Below are 23,084 nucleotides of genomic sequence, written 5' to 3' on the forward strand. Positions count from 1 at the left end.
ATATTCTGGTGGTGTGGGTCCTGGGCCTAAGGGCCCCCCCACACACACACTAAGGCCTCTCTGGCTCTTTTTTTTTTTAACTTTTATCTTTTAATTTTTTTAATTTTATTTTTTCATTTAATCTTTATTTTTTTGCTGTGCTGGTTCTGTTTTGCTTTGTTGTTGTGGTTTAATTTTAATTTTTCTAATTTTATTTTCTTTTTTATTCTTTGTTATTTTTCTATTCTTTTTTATTCGTTGCCCTTTTATTTCTTTTGCCATGCCACATGGCTTGTGGGGTCTTGGTTCCCAGGCTGGGGTTGGGCCTGAGCTCCTGTGGAAGGAGTGCTAAGTCCAAACCACTGGACTAACAGAGAACCCCAGGCCCCAGAGACTATTAATAGGTGTGAGTTCTCCCAGAGGTCTTCATCTTGGCACTTAGACCTGTCTCCAACCAACTGCCTGCAAACCCCAGTGCTGGACACCTCAGGCCAAACAGCCAGTAAGACAGGAACACAACCCCACCCATTAAAAAAAATGAGATGACAAAAAAATACATTGGAGATGAAGGAGGAAGGTAAAAACCTACAAGACCAAATAAATGAAGAGGAAATAGGCAACTTACCTGAAAAAGAATTAAGAGTAATGACAGTAAAGATGATCCAGAATCTCAGAAATAGAATGGAGGCATAGATCAAGAAAATACAAGAAATGTTTAACAAGGATACAGAAGAACTTAAAAAAAAACAGTGATGAACAACACAATAAATGAAATGAAAAATACAGTAGAAGGAATCAACAACCCAATAACTGAGGCAGAAGACTGAATAAGTGAGCTGGAAGATAGAAATAACTGCCAAGGAGCAGAAAAAAGAAAAAAGAATGAAAAGAAGGGAGGACACTCTCAGAGACCTCTGGGACAATATTAAATGCACAAACATTCAAATTATAGGTGTCCTAGAGGAAGAAGAGAAAGAGAAAGAAGAGAAGAGAAAGAGAAAGAGAAAGAGAAGAGAAAGAGAAAGAAGAAGAGATTATAGTCAAAAACTTCCCTAAAATGGGAAAGGAAATAGCCACACAAGTCCAAGAAGCACAGAGAGTTCCATGCAGGATAAACCCAAGGAGAAACACTCTGAGACACATATTAATCAAACTAACAAAAATTGAATTCAAAGAAAAAATACTAAAAACAGCAAGAGAAAAGCAACAAATAACATACAAGGGAATCCCCAAAAGGTTAAGAGATGATCTTTCAGCAGAAACTCTGCAGGCCAGAAGGGAGTGGCGAGGATATATTTAAAGTGATGAAACAGTAAAACCTACAACCAAGATTACTGTACCCAGCAAGGATCTCATTTAGATTCGACAGAGAAATCAAAAGCTTTACAGAAAAGCAAAAGCTGTGAGAATTCAGCACCACCAAACCAGCTTTACAACAAATGCTAAAGGAACTTCTCTAGGCGGGAAACACAAGAGAAGAGAAAGACCCACAAAAATAAACCCAAAACAATTAAGAAAATGGTAATAGGAACATAACATATCAATAATTACCTTGAATGTAAATGAATTAAATGATCCAATCAAAAGACACAAACAGGCTCAATGGATACAAAAACAAAACCTGTTTGGGACTTCCTTGGTGGTCCAGTGGTTAAGACTCTGTGCTACCAATGCAGGGGGTGTGGGTTTGATCCCTGGTCAAGGAACTAGATCCTCCATGCTGGAGCTAAACATCCTGCATGCCACAGCTAAGACCCGGCACAGCCAAATAAATAATAAAAGAAACAAACAAAAAAACAAGACCTGTTTATATGCTATCTACAAGAGACCCACTTCAGACCTAGGAACACATAAAGACCAAAACTAAGGGAATGGAAAAGATATTCTGTGCAAATGGAAATCAAAAGAAAGCTTGAGTAGCAATACTCATGTCAGATAAAATAGACTTTTAAATAAAGACTGTTACAAGAGACAAGAAGGGCACTACATAATGATCAAGGGATCAAAGAACAAGATATAACTATTATATTTAGGCACCCAATATAGGAGCACCTCCTCAATACATAAGGCAAATGCTAAAAACCATAAAAGGGGAAATCGCCAGTAACATAATAATAGTGGGGGACTTTAACATCCCACTTACACCAATGGACAGATCATCCAGACACAAAATAAATAAGGAAACACAAGCTTTAAATGACACAAAAGACCAGACAGACTTAATTGATATTGATAGGACATTCCACCCGAAAGACACTTTCTTCTCAAGTGCACACGGAACATTCTCCAGGACAGATCACATCTTTGGTCAGAAATCAAGCCTTGGTAAGGTTAACAAAACTGACATTGTATCAAGCATCTTTTCTGACCACAACACTATGAGATTAGACATCAGTTCATGAAAAAAACTGTAAAAAACACAAACACCTGAAGGCTAAACAATACACTACTAACTACCCAAGAGATCATTGAAGAAATCAAAGAGGAAATCAAAAAATATCTAGAGACAAAAAACAATGAAAACACGATGATCCAAAACCTATGGGATGCAGCAAAAGCAGTTCTAACAGGGAAGTTTATACCAATTCAATCTCACCTCAAGAAACAAGAAAAATCTCAAATAAACACTCTAACCATACACCTAAAGCAACTAGACAAAGAACAAAAAAACCCGCCGAAGTTAGTATAAGGAAACAAATCATAAAGATCAGAGCAGAAATAAATGAAATCAAAACGAAGAAAACAATAGCAAAGATCAATAAAACTAAAAGTTGGTTCTTTGAGAAGATAAACAAAATTGATAATCCCTTAGCCAGACTCAGCAAGAAAAAAACGGAGAGGGTTAGGACCCACGCAGAAGGGGAGAGGCACCACATGGAAAAGAGGGCCTCTGGAGTGTGGAGTTCCCGAGTTTGGAGCTTCAAGATGGCAGAGGAGTAAGATGTGGAGATCACCTTCCTCCTCAGAAATACATTAAAAATATATATACATGTGGAAAAGCTCATACAGAGCACCTACTGAACACTGGCAGAGGACCTCAGACTTCCTAAAAGCCAGGTGGCTGACAGAGTCTTGCTGCTCCAGCCGGTTGTCAGGCCTGAACCTCTGAGGTGGGAGAGCCAAGTTTAGGACATTGGTCCACCAGAGACCTACCAGGCCCCCCGTAATAGCAAACAGCAAAAGCTCTCTCAGAGATCTCCATCTCAATGCTAAGACCCAGCTCCACTCAACAACCAGCAAGCTACAGTGCTGGACACCCTATGCCAAACAAATAGCAAAACAGGAACACAACCCCACCCAATAGCAGAGAGGCTGCCTAAAATCATAACAAGTTCACAGACACCCCAAAACAGATACTGGATGTGGCCCTGCCCACCAGAAAGACAAGATCCAGCCTCATCCACCAGAACACACACACCAGTCCCCTCCACCAGGAAGCCTCCACAACCCACTGAACCAACCTTACCCACTGGGGGCACACACCAAAAACAACAGGAACTACGAACCTGCAGCTTGCAGAAAGGAGACCCCAAACACAATAAGTTAAATAAGCAAAATGGGAAGACAGAGAAATACACAGCAGAAGGAGCAACGTAAAAACCCACCAGACAAAACAAATGAGGAAATAGGCAGTCTACCTGAAAAAGAATTCAGAGTAATGATAGTAAAGATGATCCAAAATCTTGGAAATAGAATGGAGAAAATACAAGAAACATTTAACAAGTACCTAGAAGAACTAAAGAGCAAACAAACAATGATAGACAACACAATAAATAAAATTTAAAATTCTCTAGAAGGAATGAAGAGCAGAATAACTGAGGCAGAAGAATGGATAAGTGACCTGTAAGATAAAATAGTGGAAGTAACTACTGCAGAGCAGAAGAAGAAATAATGCAAAGAATTGCGGACAGTCTCAGAGACCTCTGGGACAACATTAAACGCACCAACATTTTAATTATAGGGGTCCCAGAAGAAGAAGAGAAATAGAAAGTGACTGACAAAATATTTGAAGAGATTATAGTTGAAAACTTCCCTAATATGGGAAAGGAAATAGTCAATCAAGTCCAGGAAGCACAGAGAGTCCCATACAGGATAAATCCAAGGAGAAACACGCCAAGACACATATTAATCACACTATCAAAAATTAAACACAAAGAAAAAATATTAAAAGCAGCAAGGGAAAAGCAACAAATAACATACCAGGGAATACCCATAAGGTTAAGAGGTGATCTTTCAGCAGAAACTCTGCAAGTTAGAAGGGAGTGGCAGGACATATTTAAAGTGATGAAAGAGGAAAACTTACAACCAAGATTACTCTACCCAGCAAGGATCTCATTTAGATTCGACAGAGAAATTAAAACCTTTACAGACAAGTAAAAGCTAAGAGAATTCAGCACCACCAAACCAGCTTTACACCAAATCCTAAAGGAACTTCTCTAGGCAGTAAACACAAGACAAGGAAAAGACCCACAACAACAAACCCAAAACAATTAAGAAAATGGTAATAGGAACACACACATTGATAACTACATTAAATGCAAATGGTTCTAATCTGCAACCAAAAGATACACACTGACTGAATGGATACAAAAACAAGACCTGTATATATTCTGTCTACAAAAGACCCACTTCAGACCTAGGGACACATACAGACTGAAAGCGAGGGGATGGAAAAAGATATTCCATGCAAATGGAAATCAAAAGAAAGCTGGAGTAGCAATTCTCATATCAGACAAAATAGACTTTAAAATAAAGACTATTACAAGAGACAAAGAAGGACACTACATAATGATCAAGGGATCAATCCAAGAAGAAGGTATAACAATTCTAAGTATTTATGCACTCAACATAGGAGCACCTCAATACTTAAGGCAAATGCTAACAGCCATAAAAGGGGAAATCAACAGTAACACAATCATAGTAGGGGACTTTAACACCCCACTTTCACCAATGGACAGATCATCCCAAATGAAAATAAACAAGGAAACACAAGCTTTAAATGATATATTAAACAAGATGGACTTAATTGATATTTATAGGACATTCCATCCAAAAACACCAGAATACACTATCTTCTCCAGTGCTCATGAAACATTCTCCAGGATAGATCATATCTTTGATCACAAATCAAGGCTTGGTAAATTTAAGAAAACTGAAATTGTATCAAGTATCTTTTCTGACCACAACGCTATGAGACTAGATATCAATTACAGGAAACAAATCTGTAAAAACTACAAACACATGGAGGCTAAACAATACACTACTGAATAACCAAGAGATCACTGAAGAAATCAGAGGCAATCAAAACCTACCTAGAAACAAATGACAATGAAAACACGATGACCCAAAATCTATGGGGTGTAGCAAAAGCAGTTCTAAGGGGGAAGTTTATAGCAATACAATCCTACCTGAAGAAACAAGAAACATCTCAAATAAACAACCTAACCTTACACCTAAAGCAATTAGAGAAAGGAAAACAAAAAAACCCCAAAGTTAGCAGAAGGAAAGAAATCATAAAAATCAGATCAGAAATAAATGAAAAAAATGAATATGATAGCAAAGATCAATAAAACTAAAAGTTGGTTCTTTGAGAAGGTAAACAAAATTGATAAACCACTAGCCAGACTCATCAAGAAAAAAAGGGAGAACATTCAAATCAACAGAAATAGAAATGGAAAAGGAGAAGTAACAACTGACACTGCAGAAATACAAAGCATCATGAGAGATTACTACAAGCAACTGTATGGCAATAAAATGGACAACCTGGAAGAAACAGACAAATTCTTAGAAAAGCACAACTTTCTGAGACTGAACCAGGAAGAAATAGAAAATATAAACAGACAAATCACAAGCACTGAAATTGAAACTGTGATTTAAAATCTTCCAACAAACAAAACCCCAGGACCAGATGGATTCACAGGCAAATTCTACCAAACATTTAGAGAAGAGCTAACACCTATCCTTCTCAAACTCTTCCAAAATATAGCAGAGGGAGGAACACTCCCAAACTCCTTCTATGAGGCCACCATCACCCTGATACCAAATCCAAACAAAGATGTCACAAAAAAAGAAAACTACAGGCCAATATCCCTGATGAACATAGATGCAAAAATACTAGCAAATGGAATCCAGCAGCACATTAAAAGGGATCATACACCATGATCAAGTGGGGTTTACCCCGGAATGCAAAGATTCTTCAATATATGCAAAGTAATCAATGTGATAAACCATGTTAACACATTGAAGAAGAAAAATCATATGATCATCTCAATAGATGCAGAAAAAGCTTTCGACAAAATTCAACACCCATTTATGATAAAAACTCTCCTGAAGGTAGGCAGAGAGGGAACTTACCTCAACATAATAAAGGCCACATATGACAAACCCACAGCCAAACTTATCACATAGGTGATTCATTTCGTTGTGCAACAGAAACTAACACAACATTATAAAGCAACTATACTCCAATTTTTAAAAAAAGTTTTAAACGGGTGTGGTCAGCAGGGTGGTCAGCATCCCCAAGCCCATACGTTTTTCAAGGGCCAACTATAATTGACAATTCTTAACTCTGACAGTTCTTAACTGGGGCATCTCTCGAGTGAAATGCCCTGAATAATACCACATGAAACCATTTTAAAACCAATCATTCATAATAGATTATGTTGGTAAGGATTTAGGAAAACAGGCACTTTCACACATTGCAGAAATTAGTACATCATTTATCTAAGAAAATTTGGCAATATCCGTTAAAATTATAAATGCACATATATTGTGGGTTAGCAATTCCATGTCTAGGAACTTTCTTCTAGGTATTATTATATGTACTAAATTATATGCGAACAAGGTTACCCACTGCAGCGTTGTTCCCTAAAAATTTGGGAACAATATAAATATCCATCAAATGTGGACTGGTTCAATATATTATGGTACATTTATATAATGACATATCATGCAAAAATAGTATGAAATCTTTTTTGGTAATACTGATATGGAATAATCTGTAACATATATTAAGTTAAAAAAGCACAGGTAGAACAGTATATATTATATACCAACATTTGTGTGAAAAAGTTTTAAAAGATACTTATATGCCTTTACACATATTTGTTTACATATGTTTGTAAATATATACACATGTCCATATATATATTTACACATACACATAATAAAAAGATTTAATTTACATCAACAGAGTAAAAAGACATCCCACAGAATGGGAGAAAATTTTTATAAATCATTTATCTGATAAGGGTCTAGTCTCCAAAATATATAAAGAATTCTTACAACTCAACAATAAAAACATTAGGAGATGGAACCAAGATGGCAGAGTAGAAGGACATGTGCTCACTCCCTCTTGTGAGAACACCAGAATCACAACTAACTGTTGAACAATCATCGAGAGGAAGACACTGGAACTCACCAAAAAGATACCCCACATCCAAAGACAGAGAAGAAGCCACAGTGAGATGGTAGGAGGGGTGCAATCACAATAAAATCAACTCCCATAACTGCTGGGTGGGTGACTCACAAACTGGAGAACACTTATACCACAGAAGTCCACCCACTGGAGTGAAGGTTCTGAGCCCCACGTCAGGCTTCCGAACCTAGGGGTCCAGCAATGGGAGGAGGAATTCCCAGTGAATCAGACACTGAAGGCTAGTGGGATTTGATTGAAGCACTTCAACAGGACTGGAGGAAACAGACACTCCAGTTTTGGAGGGCACACACAAAGTAGTGTGCGCATCGGGACGAGGGGAAGGAGCAGTGACCCCAGGGGAAACTGAACCAGACCTACCTGCTAGTGTTGGAGGGTCTCCTGCGGAGGTGGAGGGGTGGCTGTGGCTCACCGTGGGGACAAGGACACTGGCAGCAGAAGTTCTGGGAAGCCACCCAAGTCCAGGAAGTACTCCTTGGCGTGAGCCCTCCCAGAGTCAGCCATTAGCCCCACCAGAGAGCCCAGGTAGGCTCCAGTGTTGGGCTGCCTCAGGTCAAACAACCAACAGGGAGGGAACCCAGCCCCACCCATCAGCAGTCAAGCAGATTAAAGTTTTACTGAGCTCTGCCCACCAGAGCAACAGCCAGCTCTACCCACCACCAGTCCCTCCCATCAGGAAACTTGCACAAGCCTCTTACATAGCCTCATCCACCAGAGGGCAGACAGCAGAAAGAAGATGAACTATAATCCTGCAGCCTGTGGAACAAAAACCACATTCACAGAAAGACAGACAAAATGAAAAGGCAGAGGGCTATGTACCAGATGAAGGAACAAGATAAAATCCCAGAAAAACAACTAAATGAAGTGGAGATAGGCAACCTTCCAGAAAAAGAATTCAGAATAATGACAGTGAAGATGATCCAGGACCACAGAAAGAGAATGGAGACAAAGATTGAGAAGATGCAAGAAATGTTTAACAAAGACCTAGATGAATTAAACAACAAACGGACAGAGATGAACAATACAATAACTGAAATTAAAACTACACTAGAAGGAATCAATAGCAGAAAACCTGAGGCAGAAGAACGGATAGTGACCTGGAAGACAGAATGGTGGAATTCACTGCTGTGGAACAGAATAAAGACAAAAGAATGAAAAGAAATGAAGACAGCCTAAGAGACCTCTGGGACAACACTAAAGGCAACAACATTCACGTTGTAGGGGTCCCAGAAGGAGAAGAGAGAGAGAAAGGACCAGAGAAAATATTTGAAGAGATTATAGTTGAAAAGTTCCCTAACATGGGAAAGGAAACAGTCACCCAAGTCCAGGAAGTGCAGAGAGTTCCATACAGGATAAACCCAAGGAGAAACATGCTGAGACATATAGAAATCAAATTGGCAAAAATTAAAGACAAAGAAACATTATTGAAAGCAGCAAGGGAAAAACAACAAATAACATACAAGGGAACTCCCATAAGGTTAACAGCTGCTTTCTCAGCAGAAACTCTACAAGCCAGAAGGGAGTGGCATGATATACTTAAAGTGATGAAAGGGAAGAACTGATCTCCATCAGGAAGATGATGGAAGAGTAAGACACGGAGATCACCTTCCTCCCCACAGATACATCAGAAATACATCTACACGTGGAACAACTCCTACAGAACACCTACTGAATGCTGGCAGAAGACCTCAGACCTCCCAAAAGGCAAGAAACTCCCCACGTACCTGGGTAGGGCAAAAGAAAAAAGAATAAACAGAGACAAAAGAATAGGGACGGGACCTGGACCAGTGGGAGGGAGCTGTGGAGGAAAGGTTTCCACACACTAGGAAGCCCCTTTGGGGGCGAGACTGCGGGTGGCAGAGGGAGGAAGCTTCAGAGCCGTGGAGGAAAGCACAGCAACAGGGGTGTGGAGGGCAAAGCAGAAAGATTCCTGCACAGAGGATTGGTGCCGACTGGGACTCACTAGCTTGAGAGGTTTGTCTGCTCTCCCACCGGGGCAGGCGGGGCTGGGAGCTGAGGCTCGGGCTTCAGTGCAGGGAGAGGACTGGCTGCGTGAACACAGCCTGAAGGGGTTAGTGCACCACGGCTAGACGGGAGGGAGTCCAGGGAAAAGTCTGGACCTGCTGAAGAGGCAAGGGACTTTTCCTTCCCTCTTTGTTTCCTGGTGCGTGAGGAGAGGGGATTGAGGAGAGGGGATTAAGAGCGCTGCTTAAAGGAGCTCCAGAGACGGGCGCGAGCTGCGGTTAACAGTGCGGACCCGAGATGGGCATGAGACGCTAAGGCTGCTGCTGCCACCACCAAGAAGCCTGTGTGCTAGCACAGTTCACTATCCACAACCCCCTTCCGGGGAGCCTGTGCAGCCCGCCACTGCCAGGGTCCTGGGATCCAGGGACAACTTCACCGGGAGAATGCACAGTGTGCCTCAGGCTGGTGCAATGTCACGCCAGCCTCTTGACGCCGCAGGCTCGCCCCACATTGGGCCCCTCCCTCCCCATGGCCTTAGTGAGCCAGAGCCCCCGAATCAGCGGCTCCTTTAACCCCGTCCAGTCTGAGCGAAGAACAGACGCCCCCCGGCGACCTACATGCAGAGGCGGGGCCAAATCCAAAGCTGCACCCTGGGAGCTGTGCGAACAAAGAAGAGAAAGGGAAATCTCTCCCAGCAGCCTCAGGAGAAGCGGATTAAAGCTCCACAATCAACTTGATGTACCCTGCATCTGTGGATTACATGAATAGACAACGAATCATCCCAAATTGAGGAGGTGGACTTTGAGAGCAAGATTTATGATTTTTTCCCCTTTCCTCTTTTTGTGAGTGTGTATGTGTATGCTTCTGTGTGAGACTGTCTGTATAGCTTTGCTTTCACCATTTGTCCTAGGGTTCTATCTGTCCTTTTTTAAAAAAAATTATTTGTTAATAGCTATTTTTTAGTTTTAATTATTTTATTTTATCTTACTTTATTTTCTTTTCTTTTATCTTCTTTCTTTCTTTCCTTCTACTTTTTCTCCCTTTTATTCTGAGCTATGTGGATGAAAGGCGCTTGGTGCTACAGCCAGGAGTCAGTGCTATGCCTCTGAGGTGGGAGAGCCAACTTCAGGACACTGGTCCACAAGAGACCTCCCAGCTCCACTTAATATCAAATGGCAAAAGTCTCCCAGAGATCTCCACCTAACCACCAATACCCAGCTTCACTCAACGACCAGCAAGCTACAGTCCTGGACACCCTATGCCAAACAAATAGCAAGACAGGAACACAACCCCACCCATTAGCAGAGAGGCTGCCTAAAATCATAATAAGTCCACAGACACCCCAAAATACACCACCAGACGTGGACTTGCCCACCAGAAAGACAAGATCCAGCCTCATCCACCAGAACACACACACCAGTCCCTTCCATCAGGAAGCCTCCACAGCCCACTGAACCAACCTTACCCACTGGGGGCACACACCACCAACAACAGGAACTATGAACCTGCAGCTTGCAGAAAGGAGACCCCAAGCACAATAAGTTAAGCAAAATGGGAAGACAGAGAAATACACAGCAGAAGGAGCAACGTAAAAACCCACCAGACAAAACAAATGAGGAAATAGGCAGTCTACCTGAAAAAGAATTCAGAGTAATGATAGTAAAGATGATCCAAAATCTTGGAAATAGAATAGAGAATATGCAAGAAACATTTAACAAGGACCTAGAAGAACTAAACATGAAACAAGCAATCATGAACAACACAATAAATGAAATTAAAAATACTCTAGAAGGGATCAATAGCAGAATAACTGAGGGAGAAGAATGGATAAGTGACCTGGAAGATAAAATAGTGGAAATAACTACTGCAGAGCAGAAGAAAGAAAAAAGAACGAAAAGAACTGAGGACAGTCTCAGAGACCTCTGGGACAACATTAAACCCACCAACATTCAAATTATAGGGGTCCCAAAAGAAGAAGAGAAAAAGAAAGGGACTGAGAAAATACTTGAAGAGATTATAGTTGAAAACTTCCCTAATATGGGAAAGGAAATAGTTAATCAAGTCCAGGAAGCACAGAGAGTTCCATACAGGATAAATCCAAGGAGAAACACGCCAAGACACATATTAATCAAACTGTCAAAAATTAAATACAAAGAAAACATATTAAAAGTAGCAAGGGAAAAACAACAAATAACAAACAAGGGAATCCCCATAAGGTTAAGAGGTGATCTTTCAGCAGAAACTCTGCAAACCAGAAGGGACTGGCAGGACATATTTAAAGTGATAAAGGAGAAAAACCGACAACCAAGATTACTCTACCCAGCAAGGATCTCACTCAGTTTTGATGGAGAAATTAAAACCTTTACAGAGAAGTAAAAGCTGAGAGAGTTCAGAACCACCAAACGATCTTTACAACAAATGCTAAAGGATCTTCTCTAGTCAAGAAACACAAGAGAAGGAAAAGACCTACAATAACAAACCCAAAACAATTAAGAAAATGGGAATAGGAACATACATATTGATAATTACCTTAAATGTAAATGGACTAAATGCTCCCACCAAAAGACACAGACTGGCTGAATGGTTACAAAAACAAGACCCATATATATGCTGTCTACAAGAGACCCACTTCAGACCTAGAGACACATACAGACTGATAGTCAGGGGATGGAAAAAGATATTCCATGCAAATGGAAAACAAAAGAAAGCTGGAGTAGCCATTCTCATATCAGACAAAATAGACTTTAAAATAAAGACTATTAGAAGAGACAAAGAAGGACACTACATTATGATCAAGGGATTGATCCAAGAGGAAGATATAACCATTGTAAATATTTATGCACCCAACATAGGAGCACCTCAATACATAAGGCAAATACTAACAGCCATAATAAAAGGGGAAATTCACAGTAACACATTCATAGTAGGGGACTTTAACACCCCACTTTCACCAAAGGACAAATCATCCAAAATGAAAATAAATAAGGAAACACAAGCTTTAAATGATATATTAAACAAGATGGACTTAATTGATATTTATAGGACATTCCATCCAAAAACAACAGAATACACATTTTTCTCCAGTGCTCATGGAGCATTCTCCAGGAGAGATCGAATCTTGGGTCACAAATCAAGCCTTAATTGATTAAGAAAATTGAAATTGTACCAAGTATCTTTTCTGACTACAATGCTATGAGACTAGATATCAATTACAGGAAAAGATCTGTAAAAAATACAAACACATGGAGGCAAAACAATACACTACTTAATAACGAAGTGATCACTGAAGAAATCAAAGAGGAAATCAAAAAATACCTCAAAACAAATGACAAGAGACACAACGACCCAAAACCTATAGGTTGCAGCAAAAGCAGTTCTAAGAGGGAAGTTTATAGCAATACAATCCTACCTTAAGAAACAGGAAAAATCTCGAATAAACAACCTAATCTTGCACCTAAAGCAATTAGAGAAAGAAGAACAAAAACACCCCAAAGTTAGCAGAAGGAAAGAAATTATAAAGATCAGATGAGAAATAAATGAAAAAGAAATGAAGGGAACGATAGCAAAGACCAATAAAACTAAAAGCTGGTTCTTTGAGAAGATAAAGAAAATTGATAAACCATTAGCCAGACTCATCAAGAGAAAAGGGGAGAAGACTCAAATCAATAGAATTAGAAATGAAAAAAAGAAGTAACAACTGAATTGCAGAAATACAAAAGATCATGAGAGATTACTACAAGCAATTCTATGCCAATGAAATGGACAACCTGGAAGAAATGGACAAATTCTTAGAAAAGCACCTGCCAAGACTGAATCAGGAAGAAATAGAAAATATGAACAGACCAATCACAAGCACTGAAATTGAAACTCTGATTAAAAACCTTCCAACAAACAAAAGCCCAGGACCAGATGGCTTCACAGGCAAATTCTATCAAACATTTAGAGAAGAGCTAACACCTATCCTTCTCAAACTCTTCCAAAATATAGCAGAGGGAGGAACACTCCCAAACACATTCTAACAGGCCACCATCACCCTGATACCAAAACCAGACAAGGATGTCACAAAGAAAGAAAACTACAGGCCAATATCACTGATGAACACAGATGCAAAAATCCTCAACAAAATACTAGCAAACAGAATCCAACAGCACATTAAGAGGATCATACACCATGATCAAGTGGGGTTTATTCCGGGAATGCAAGGATTCTTCAATATACACAAATCAATCAATGTGATACACCATATTAAAAATTGAAGGAGAAAAACCATATGGTCATCTCAATAGATGCAGAGAAAGCTTTTGACAAAATTCAACACACATTTATGATAAAAACCCTGCAGAGAGTAGGCATAGAGGGAACATTCCTCAATATAATAAAGGTCATATATGACAAACCCACAGCCAACATCGTCCTCAATGGTAAAAAACTGAAAGCATTTCCACTAAGATCAGGAACAAGACAAGGTTGCCTACTCTCACCACTCTTATTCAACATAGTTTTGGAGGTTTTAGCCACAGCAGAGACAAAAAGGAAATAAAAGGAATCCTAATCGGAAAAGAAGAAGTAAAGCTGTCACTGTTTGCAGATGACATGATACTGTACATAGAGAATCCTAAAAATGCTGCCAGAAAACTACTAGAGCTAATCAATGAATTTGGTAAAGTTGCAGGATACAAAATTAATGCACAGAAATCTCTGGCATTTCTACACACTAATGAAAAATCTGAAAATGAAATCAAGAAAACACTCCCATTTACCATTTCAACAACAAGAATAAACTATCTAGGAATAAACCTACCTAAGGAGACAAAAGACCTGTATGCAGAAAATTATAGGACACTGATGAAAGAAATTACAGATGATACAAATAGATGGAGAGATATACCATGTTCTTGGATTGGAAGAATCAACATTGTGAAAATGACTCTACTACCCAAAGCAATCTAGAGACTCAATGCAATCCCTATCAAACTACCACTGGCGTTTTTCACAGAAATAGAACCCAAAATTTCACAATTTGTATGGAAACACAAAAGACCCCGAATAGCCAAAGGAACCTTGAGAACGAAAAACGGAGCTGGAGGGATCAGGCTCCCTGACTTCAGACTATACTACAAAGCTACAGTAATCAAGACAGTATGGTACTGGCACAAAAACAGAAATATAGATCAATGGAACAGGATAGAAAGCCCAGAGATAAACCCACGCACATATGGTCACCTTATCTTTGATAAAGGAGGCAGGAATGTACACTGGAGAAAGGACAGCTGCTTCAATAAGTGGTGCTGGAAAAACTGGACGGCTACATGTAAAAGTATGAGATTAGAACACTCCCTAACACCATACACAAAAATAAACTCAAAATGGATTAAAGCCCTACATGTAAGGCCAGAAACTATCAAACTCTTAGAGGAAAACATAGGCAGAACACTCTATGACATAAATCACAGGAAGATCCTTTCTGACCCACCTCCCAGAGAAATGGAAATAAAAACCAAAAATAAACAAATGAGACCTAATGAAACTTCAAAGCTTTTGCACAGCAAAGGAAACCATAAATAAGACCAAAAGACAACCCTCAGAATGGCAGAAAATATTTGCAAATGAAGCAAGTGACAAAGGATTCATCTCCAAAATTTATAAGCAGCTCATGCAGCTCAATAACAAAAAAACAAACAACCCCATCCAAAAATGGGCAGAAGACCTAAACAGACATTTCTCCAAAGAAAATATACAGATTGCCAACAAACACATGAAAGAATGTTCAAAATCATTAATCATTAAAGAAATGGAAATCAAAACTACAATGATATATCATCTCACACCGGTCAGAATGGCCATCATGAAAAAAATCTATAAACATAAATACTGGAGCGGTGTGCAGAAAATGGAACACTCTTGCACTGCTAATGGGAATGTGAATTGGTACAGCCACTACGGAGAACAGTATGGAGGTTCCTTAAAAAACTACAAATAGAACTACCATATAACCCAGCTATCCCATTACTGGACATATACCCTAAGAAAACCATAATTCAAAAAGAGTCATGTACCAAAATGTTCATTGCAGCTCTATTTACAATAGCCAGGAGATGGAAGCAACCTAAGTGTCCATCATAGGATGAATGGATAAAGAAGATGTGGCACATATATACAATGGAATATTACTCAGCCATATAAAGAAACAAAACTGAGCTATTTGTAATGAGGTGGATGGACCTAGAGTCTGTCATACAGAGTGAAGTAAGTCAGAAAGAGAAAGACAAATACCATGTGCTAACACATATATATGGAATCTAAGAAAAAGAAATGTCATGAATAACCTAGGGGTAAGACAGGAATAAAGACACAGACCTACTAGAGAATGGACTTGAGGATATGAGGAGGGGGAAGGGTAAGCTGTGACAAACTGAGAGAGTGGCATGGACATATATGCACTACCAAACGTAAAATAGACAATTAGTGGGAAGCAGCCGCATAGCACAGGGAGATCAGCTCAGTGCTTTGTGACGACCTAGAGGGGTGTGATAAGGAGGGTGGGAGGGAGGGAGAGGCAAGAGGGAAGAGATATGGGAACATATGTATATGTATAACTGATTAACTTTGTTATAAAGCAGAAACTAACACACCATTATAAAGCAACTGTACTCCAATAAAGATGAAAAAGAAAAGAAAAAAGAAAGGGAAGAACCTACAACCAAGATTACTCTACCCAGCAAGGATCTCATTCAGATTCGTTGGAGAAATCAAAAGCTTTACAGACAAGCAAAAGCTTAAGAGAATTCAGCACCACCAAACCAGTTCTAGAACAAATGCTAAAGGAACTTCTCTAAGTGGGAAACACAAGAGGAGAAAAGGACCTACAAAAACAAACCCAAAACAATTAAGACAATGATCATAGGAACATACATATCGATAATTAACTTAAACATGAATGGATTAAATGCTCCAACCAAAAGACACAGGCTTGCTGAATGGATACAAAAACAAGATCCTTATATATGTTGTCTACAAGAGACCCACTTCAGACCTAGGGACACATACAGACTGAAAGTGAGGGGATGGAAAAAGATATTCCAGGCAAATGGAAATCAAAAGAAAGCTGGAGTAGCAATACTCGTATAAGGTAAAATAGACTTTAAAATAAAGAATGTTACAAGAGATAAGGAGTGACACTATGTAATGATCAAGGGATCAATCCAAGAAGATGATATAACAATTATAAATATATATGCACCGAACATCAGAGCACCTCAATACATAAGGCAACTGCTAACAGCTATAAAAGAGGAAACCAACAGGAACACAATAATAGTGGGGGACTTTAACACCTCACTTGCACCAATGGACAGATCATCTAAAGTGAAAATAAGGAAACAGAAGCTTTAAATGACACAATAGAGCAGATCGATTTAATTGATATTTATAGGACATTCCATCCAAAAACAGCAGAGTACTGTTTCTTCTCAAGTGTGCATGGAACATTCTCCAGGATAGATCACATCTTGTATCACAGATCAAGCCACAGTAAATTTCAGAAAATTGAAATCATATCAAGCATCTTTTCTGATGACAACACTATGAGATTAGAAATGAATTACGGAAAAAAACGCAAAAAACACAAACACATGCAGGCTAAACAATACACTACTAAATAGTCAAGAGATCACTGAAGAAATCAAAGAGGAAATCAAAAATTACCTGGAGACAAATGACAATGAAAACATGACGATCCAAATCCTATGGGATAAAGCAAAAGCAGTTCTAAGAAGGAAGTTTATAGCTATACACGCCTACCTCAAGAAACAAGAAAAATCTCAAATAAACAATCTAACCTTACAGCTAAAGGAACTAGAGAAAGAAGAACAAACAAAACCCAAAAAAAGAAATCATAAAGATCAGAGCAGAAATGAATGAAATAGAAACAAAGAAAACAATAGCAAAGGTCAATAAAACTAAAAGCTGGTTCTTTGAGAAGATAAACAAAACTGATAAACCATTGGCCAGACTCATGAAGAAAAAGAGGGAGAGGACTCAAATCAATAAAAATAGAAATGAAAAAGGAAAAGTTAAAACAGACACTGCAGAAATACAAAGCATTCTAAGAGACTACTACAAGCAACTCTATGCCAATAAACTGGACAACCTGGAAGAAATGGACAAATTCTTAGAAAGGTATAACCACCCAAGACTGAACCAGGAAGAAGTAGAAAATATGAACAGACCAATCACAAGTAATGAAATTGAAACTGTGATTAAAAGTCTTCCAACAAACAAAAGTCCAGGACCAGATGGGTTCACAGGTGAATTCTATCAAACATTTAGAGAAGAGCTAACACCCATCCTTCTCAAACTCTTCCAAAAATTGCAGAGAAGGAACACTCCCAAACTCATTCTATGAGGCCACCATTACCCTGAAACCAAAACCAGAAAAAGATACTACAAAAGAAGAAAATTATAGACCAATATCACTGATGAATATAGATGCAAAACTCAACAAAATACTAGTGAAAAGAATCCAGCAACACATTAAAAGGATCATACACCATGATCAAGTGGGATTTATCCCAGGGATGCAAGGATTCTTCAACATATGCACATCAATCAATGTGATAAACCATGTTAATGAATTGAAGAAGAAAAACCATATGATCATTTCAATAGATGCAGAAAAAGCTTTCAACAAAATTCAACACCGATTTATGATAAAAACTCTCCGGAAAATAGGCATAGAGGGAACTTACCTCAACATAATAAAGGCCATATATGACAAATCCACCCCCAACATTGTTCTCAATGGTGAAAAACTGAAACCATTTCCACTAGGATCAGGAACAAAACAAGGTTGTCCGTTCTCACCACTATTATTCAACATAGTTTTGGAAGTTTCAGCCACATCAATCAGAGAAGAAAAAGAAATAAAAGGAATCCAAATTGGAAAAGAAGAAGTAAAACTGTCACTGTTTGCAGATGACATGATACTATACACAGAGTATCCTAAAGATGCCACCAGAAAACTACTAGAGCTAATCAATGAATTTGGTAAAGTTGCAGGATACAAAATTAATGCACAGAAATCTCTTGCTTTCCTATATACTAATGATGAAAAATCTGAAAGAGAAATTAAGGAAACACTGCCATTGACCACTGCGACAAAAAGAACAAAATACCTAGGAATAAACCTACCTAGGGAGACAAAAGACCTGTATGCAGAAAAGTATAAGACACTGATGAAAGGAATTAAGATGATACCAACAGATGGAGAGATATATCATGTTTTTGGACTGGAAGAATCAATATTGTGAAAATGACTCTACTACCCCAAATAATCTACAGATTCAATGCAATCCTTACCAAATTACCTATGGCATTTTTTACAGAACTAGAACAAAAAATCTTAAAATTTGTATGGAGACACAAAAGATCCCGAATAGCCAAAGCAGTCTTGAGGGAAAAAAGCAGAGCTGGACGAATCAGACTCCCTGACTTCAGACTATACCACAAAGCTACAGTAATCAAGACAGTATAGTACTGGCACAAAAACAGAAATATAAATCAATGGAACAAGATAGAAAGCCCAGAGATAAACCCACGCACCTATGGTCAACTAATCCATGACAAAGGAGGCAAGAATATACAATGGAGAAAAGACAATGTCTTCAATATGTGGTGCTGGGAAAACTGGACGGCTACATGTAAAAGAATGAAATTAGAACACTCCCTAACACCATACTCAAAAATAAACTCAAAATGGATTAGAGACCTAAATGTAAGACTGGACACTATAAAACTCTTAGAGGAAAACATAGGAAGAACACTCTTTGACATAAATCATAGCAAGACCTTTTTTGATCCACCTCCTAGAGTAATGGAAATAAAAACAAAAATAAACAAATGGGACCTAATGAAACTTCAAAACTTTTGCACAGCAAAGGTAACCATAAACAAGATGAAAAGAAAACCCTCAGAATGGGAGAAAATATTTGCAAATGAATCAACAGACAAAGGATTAATCTCCAAAATATATAAACAGCTCATGCAGCTCAATATTAAAGAAACAAACAACCCAATCCAAAAATGGGCAGAAGACCTAAATAGACATTTCTCCAAAGAAGACATACAGATGGCCAAGAACATTAAAAGCTGCTCAACATCACTAATTATTAGAGAAATGCAAATCAAAACTACAATGAAGTATCACCTCACACCAGTTAGAATGGGCATCATCAGAAAATCTACAAACAACAAATGCTGGAGAGGGTGTGGAGAAAAGGGATCCCTCTTGCACTGTTGGTGGGAATGTAAATTGATACAGCCACTATGGAGAACAGTATGGACGTTCCTTAAAAAACTAAAAATAGAATTACCATATGACCCAGCCATCCCACTACTGTGCATACACCAGAGAAAACCATAATTCAAAAAGACACATGCACCCCAATGTTCATTGCAGCACTGTTTATAATAGCCAGTTCATGGAGGCAACCTAAATACCCATCAACAGATGAATGCATAAAGAAGATGTGGTACATATATACAATGGAATATTACTCAGCCATAAAAAGGAACGAAATTGGGTCATTTGTAGAGACGTGGATGAATCTAGAGACTGTCATAATGAAGTAAGTCAGAAAGAGAAAAACAAATATCGCATATTAACACATATATGTGGAATCTAGAAAAATGGTACAGATGAACTGGTTTGCAGGACAGAAATTGAGACATGAGACACAGATGTAGAGAACAAACGTATGGACACCAAGAGGGGATAGTGGCGGGGGGGTTGGGGTGGTGGTGGGATGAATTGGGAGATTGGGTCTGACATGTACACTGATGTATATAAAATTGATGACTAATAAGAACCTGCTGTATAAAAAAAATATACAATTAAAAATTTTTTAAAACCAATACAAACATTAAAAATGTTTATGATAAACAATAAAAAGAAACCCAATTAAAAATAAGCAGAGTATCTGAATAGACATTTCTCCAAAAAAGATATACAAATAACATGAAAAGGTGACAAAATTCATTAATTATTAGACAAATACAAATCAAATCCACAGTGATATATCCCCTCACACACTCTAGGATGGTTACAATAAGAAAGATGGAAAATAACAAGAGATGGAAAAGATGTGAAAAAATTGGAACACTCATACATTGCTGGTGGGAATGTAAAATAATGCAGCCACTTTTAACAGTCTGGCAGTTCCTCAAAAAGTATAATATAGAGTTACCATGTGACGCAGAAATTACTCCTAGGTATAGACCCAAGAAAACTAAAAAACATGTACATGAATGTGCATATCAGCATTATTTATACAAAAACAGACAAAAAGTAGAAACTCAAATTTCCATCAACTGATACGTAGATTAACAAAATGTGGTATATCCACACAATGGAATATTATGCAAGCATAAAAAGTAAGTAAATACTGAGACATGCTCCAACATGGATGAACTTTGAAGACATTAAGCTACATGAAAGAAGCCAAACACAAAAGGCCATATGTTGTATCGTTCTATTTATATGAAATGTACAGAATAGGCAAATCCATAAAAAGAAAGTAAATTAGTGGTTGCCAGGTGGTACGGGGAAGAGGGTAATTGGATGTGACTGCTAATGGGTATGGGGTTTCTTTTGAGGATGATGAGAATGTTCTGGAATTAGACAGTGTTGATGGTAGAACAATCTTATAAGTATGCTACAAATAACTGAATTGTATACAAGGGTTAACTTTATGGTATGTGAATTATATCTCAAAGAAAGTAAATGATTCATACAGACTTTCTGAGACAAATAAAAACTGAAGGAGTTCATTTCCAGTAGACCTGCCCTGTAATAAATGGTAAAACAAGTTCTTCAGGCCGGAGAAAAATGACATACGTCAGAAACTTGGATCTATATAAGAAAGGAAGAGTGGAAAAGATGGAATAAATAAAGGTAAAATGAAATATTTTTTCTTATTTTTAATTGATCTAAAGGATAACTGTTAAATCATAGTGATAGTAAAAATGTATTGATAGTAAATGATATGACAGTAAAAATGTATTGGGTGCTTATAGCATATGGATCAATGAAATGAGTGAGCAATGTCACAGGGACAGTAGGGAGGAATTGGGAATAAGCTACTATAAGGTATCTGCATGACACGTGTAGTTATAGTATTATTTGAAGGTGGATTTAGATTATTTTATATGTAAAATCACATATACTATACTAGTTCACAAAGCAAGCCTCACTAAATTTCACAGAATAGGTATCATACAGGCTAAGATCTCTGACGACAGAGCAATTGAGAAATTCATTAGAAAATTAGTTACAATTCCTGCATATTTGGAAATTTTAAACACACTGTTAAATACTCACAGGTCCAAAAATCACAATGGATGTTTTAAAAAATTAGATATTAATGATAATGCCAAACTATATGTCAAAACTAATGGGATGTACCAAAATCAGTGTTTTGAAGGAAATGGTTAGCTTTAAATATTATATAAAACTGATGACTGCCTGAAAATTAATGAGCTACATGTCTATTTTAAGTTAGGAAAAGAACCACAAAACTAACCCAAAGAAAGGAGAAAGAAAGATAAAATAAATATGAGTGGGAATTAATGTAATTGAAAAAAATTTACATAGAGAAAATCAACAAAATCAAAAGTTCAAATGTTTGAAAAAAATACCAAGAAAATAAACAAGTCTCCAGTAAAATTGATTAAGGAAAAAGAGTTAAAGCACAAATAAATAATATTATGAATGAAAAGAGTGGGCATTATAGATAAACACTAAAAAGATTTTAAAGTATTGATAATACTATCAACAACCATATGCAAAAAAATCTGAAAAGTTAGGTGAAACGGAATTTGTAAAAAAATATAATTTACCAAAATGCTGCAGAAAGTTCTGTAAGTTGTAAGGAAATTGAAGGAGTGCTTACAATTTTTCCCATGAAGAAAACATCCGTCTCAGATAATTTTATATGAATACTCTACCAAACTGAAGAAAAAGATCATCTCAAACTTATTTAAACTCTTTTCAAAGTAGGAAAGAAGGAATACTCCCCAATTCATTTCAGAAGACCTGTATAACTCTGACACTGATGCCACATATAGTCAAACTGAGAAAGAAAAATAAGGCCATTTCACTCATGAATACAGAATAAAAATTCTAAACAAAATATCAGTAAATCAAATCCAATAACGTATAAAAATAATACATCCTGACCAAGTTATGTTCCTAATAAGTATGTGAGGACAGATTAATATCTGTAAAAAACTATAAATATTCCTATTACAATAATAATTTTTTAAAGAAAAAATATATAATTATCTCAATAGATACAGACAAAACATTTGATAAAAATCAACATAAACACATGATTAAAAAGCTTCAGTGAATTAGGAATAAAAGGGAACTTCCATACTCTAATAAAGAATATCTACCAAAAATCTTACAGAAAGTGAGAAAATGATAAACATAGAATTCAGAATCGGTAAATGGAGATGGGGATAATGTGGGAAAGAACCACACAGATATAAGTAAATGATCATCAAGGTCCTAATTTTTATCTTGAGTGTGGGCTCCCATGGATCTTTATGCTATTACTAACTGAACAAACATACATGGACCAGTGATGAGGGTATGTCTTAAATCAGTGAGTCTCAAAGTGTGGTTCCTGCAGCATCAGCATCCCCT

The 23,084-nt window shown here is 37.7% G+C and overlaps 1 protein-coding gene across 1 annotated transcript in view; it reads right to left on the minus strand.

Moving 5' to 3' along the window:
• CFAP91 (cilia and flagella associated protein 91) overlaps nt 1–23,084 on the minus strand; it is a 137,642-nt gene that overhangs the window by 58,208 nt on the left and 56,350 nt on the right. The gene's annotated exons all lie outside the window — the stretch shown is intronic.

The sequence above is a fragment of the Phocoena phocoena genome, chromosome 4 (genome assembly GCF_963924675.1).
Source record: "Phocoena phocoena chromosome 4, mPhoPho1.1, whole genome shotgun sequence".
NCBI classification, from domain to species: Eukaryota; Metazoa; Chordata; class Mammalia; order Artiodactyla; family Phocoenidae; genus Phocoena; species Phocoena phocoena.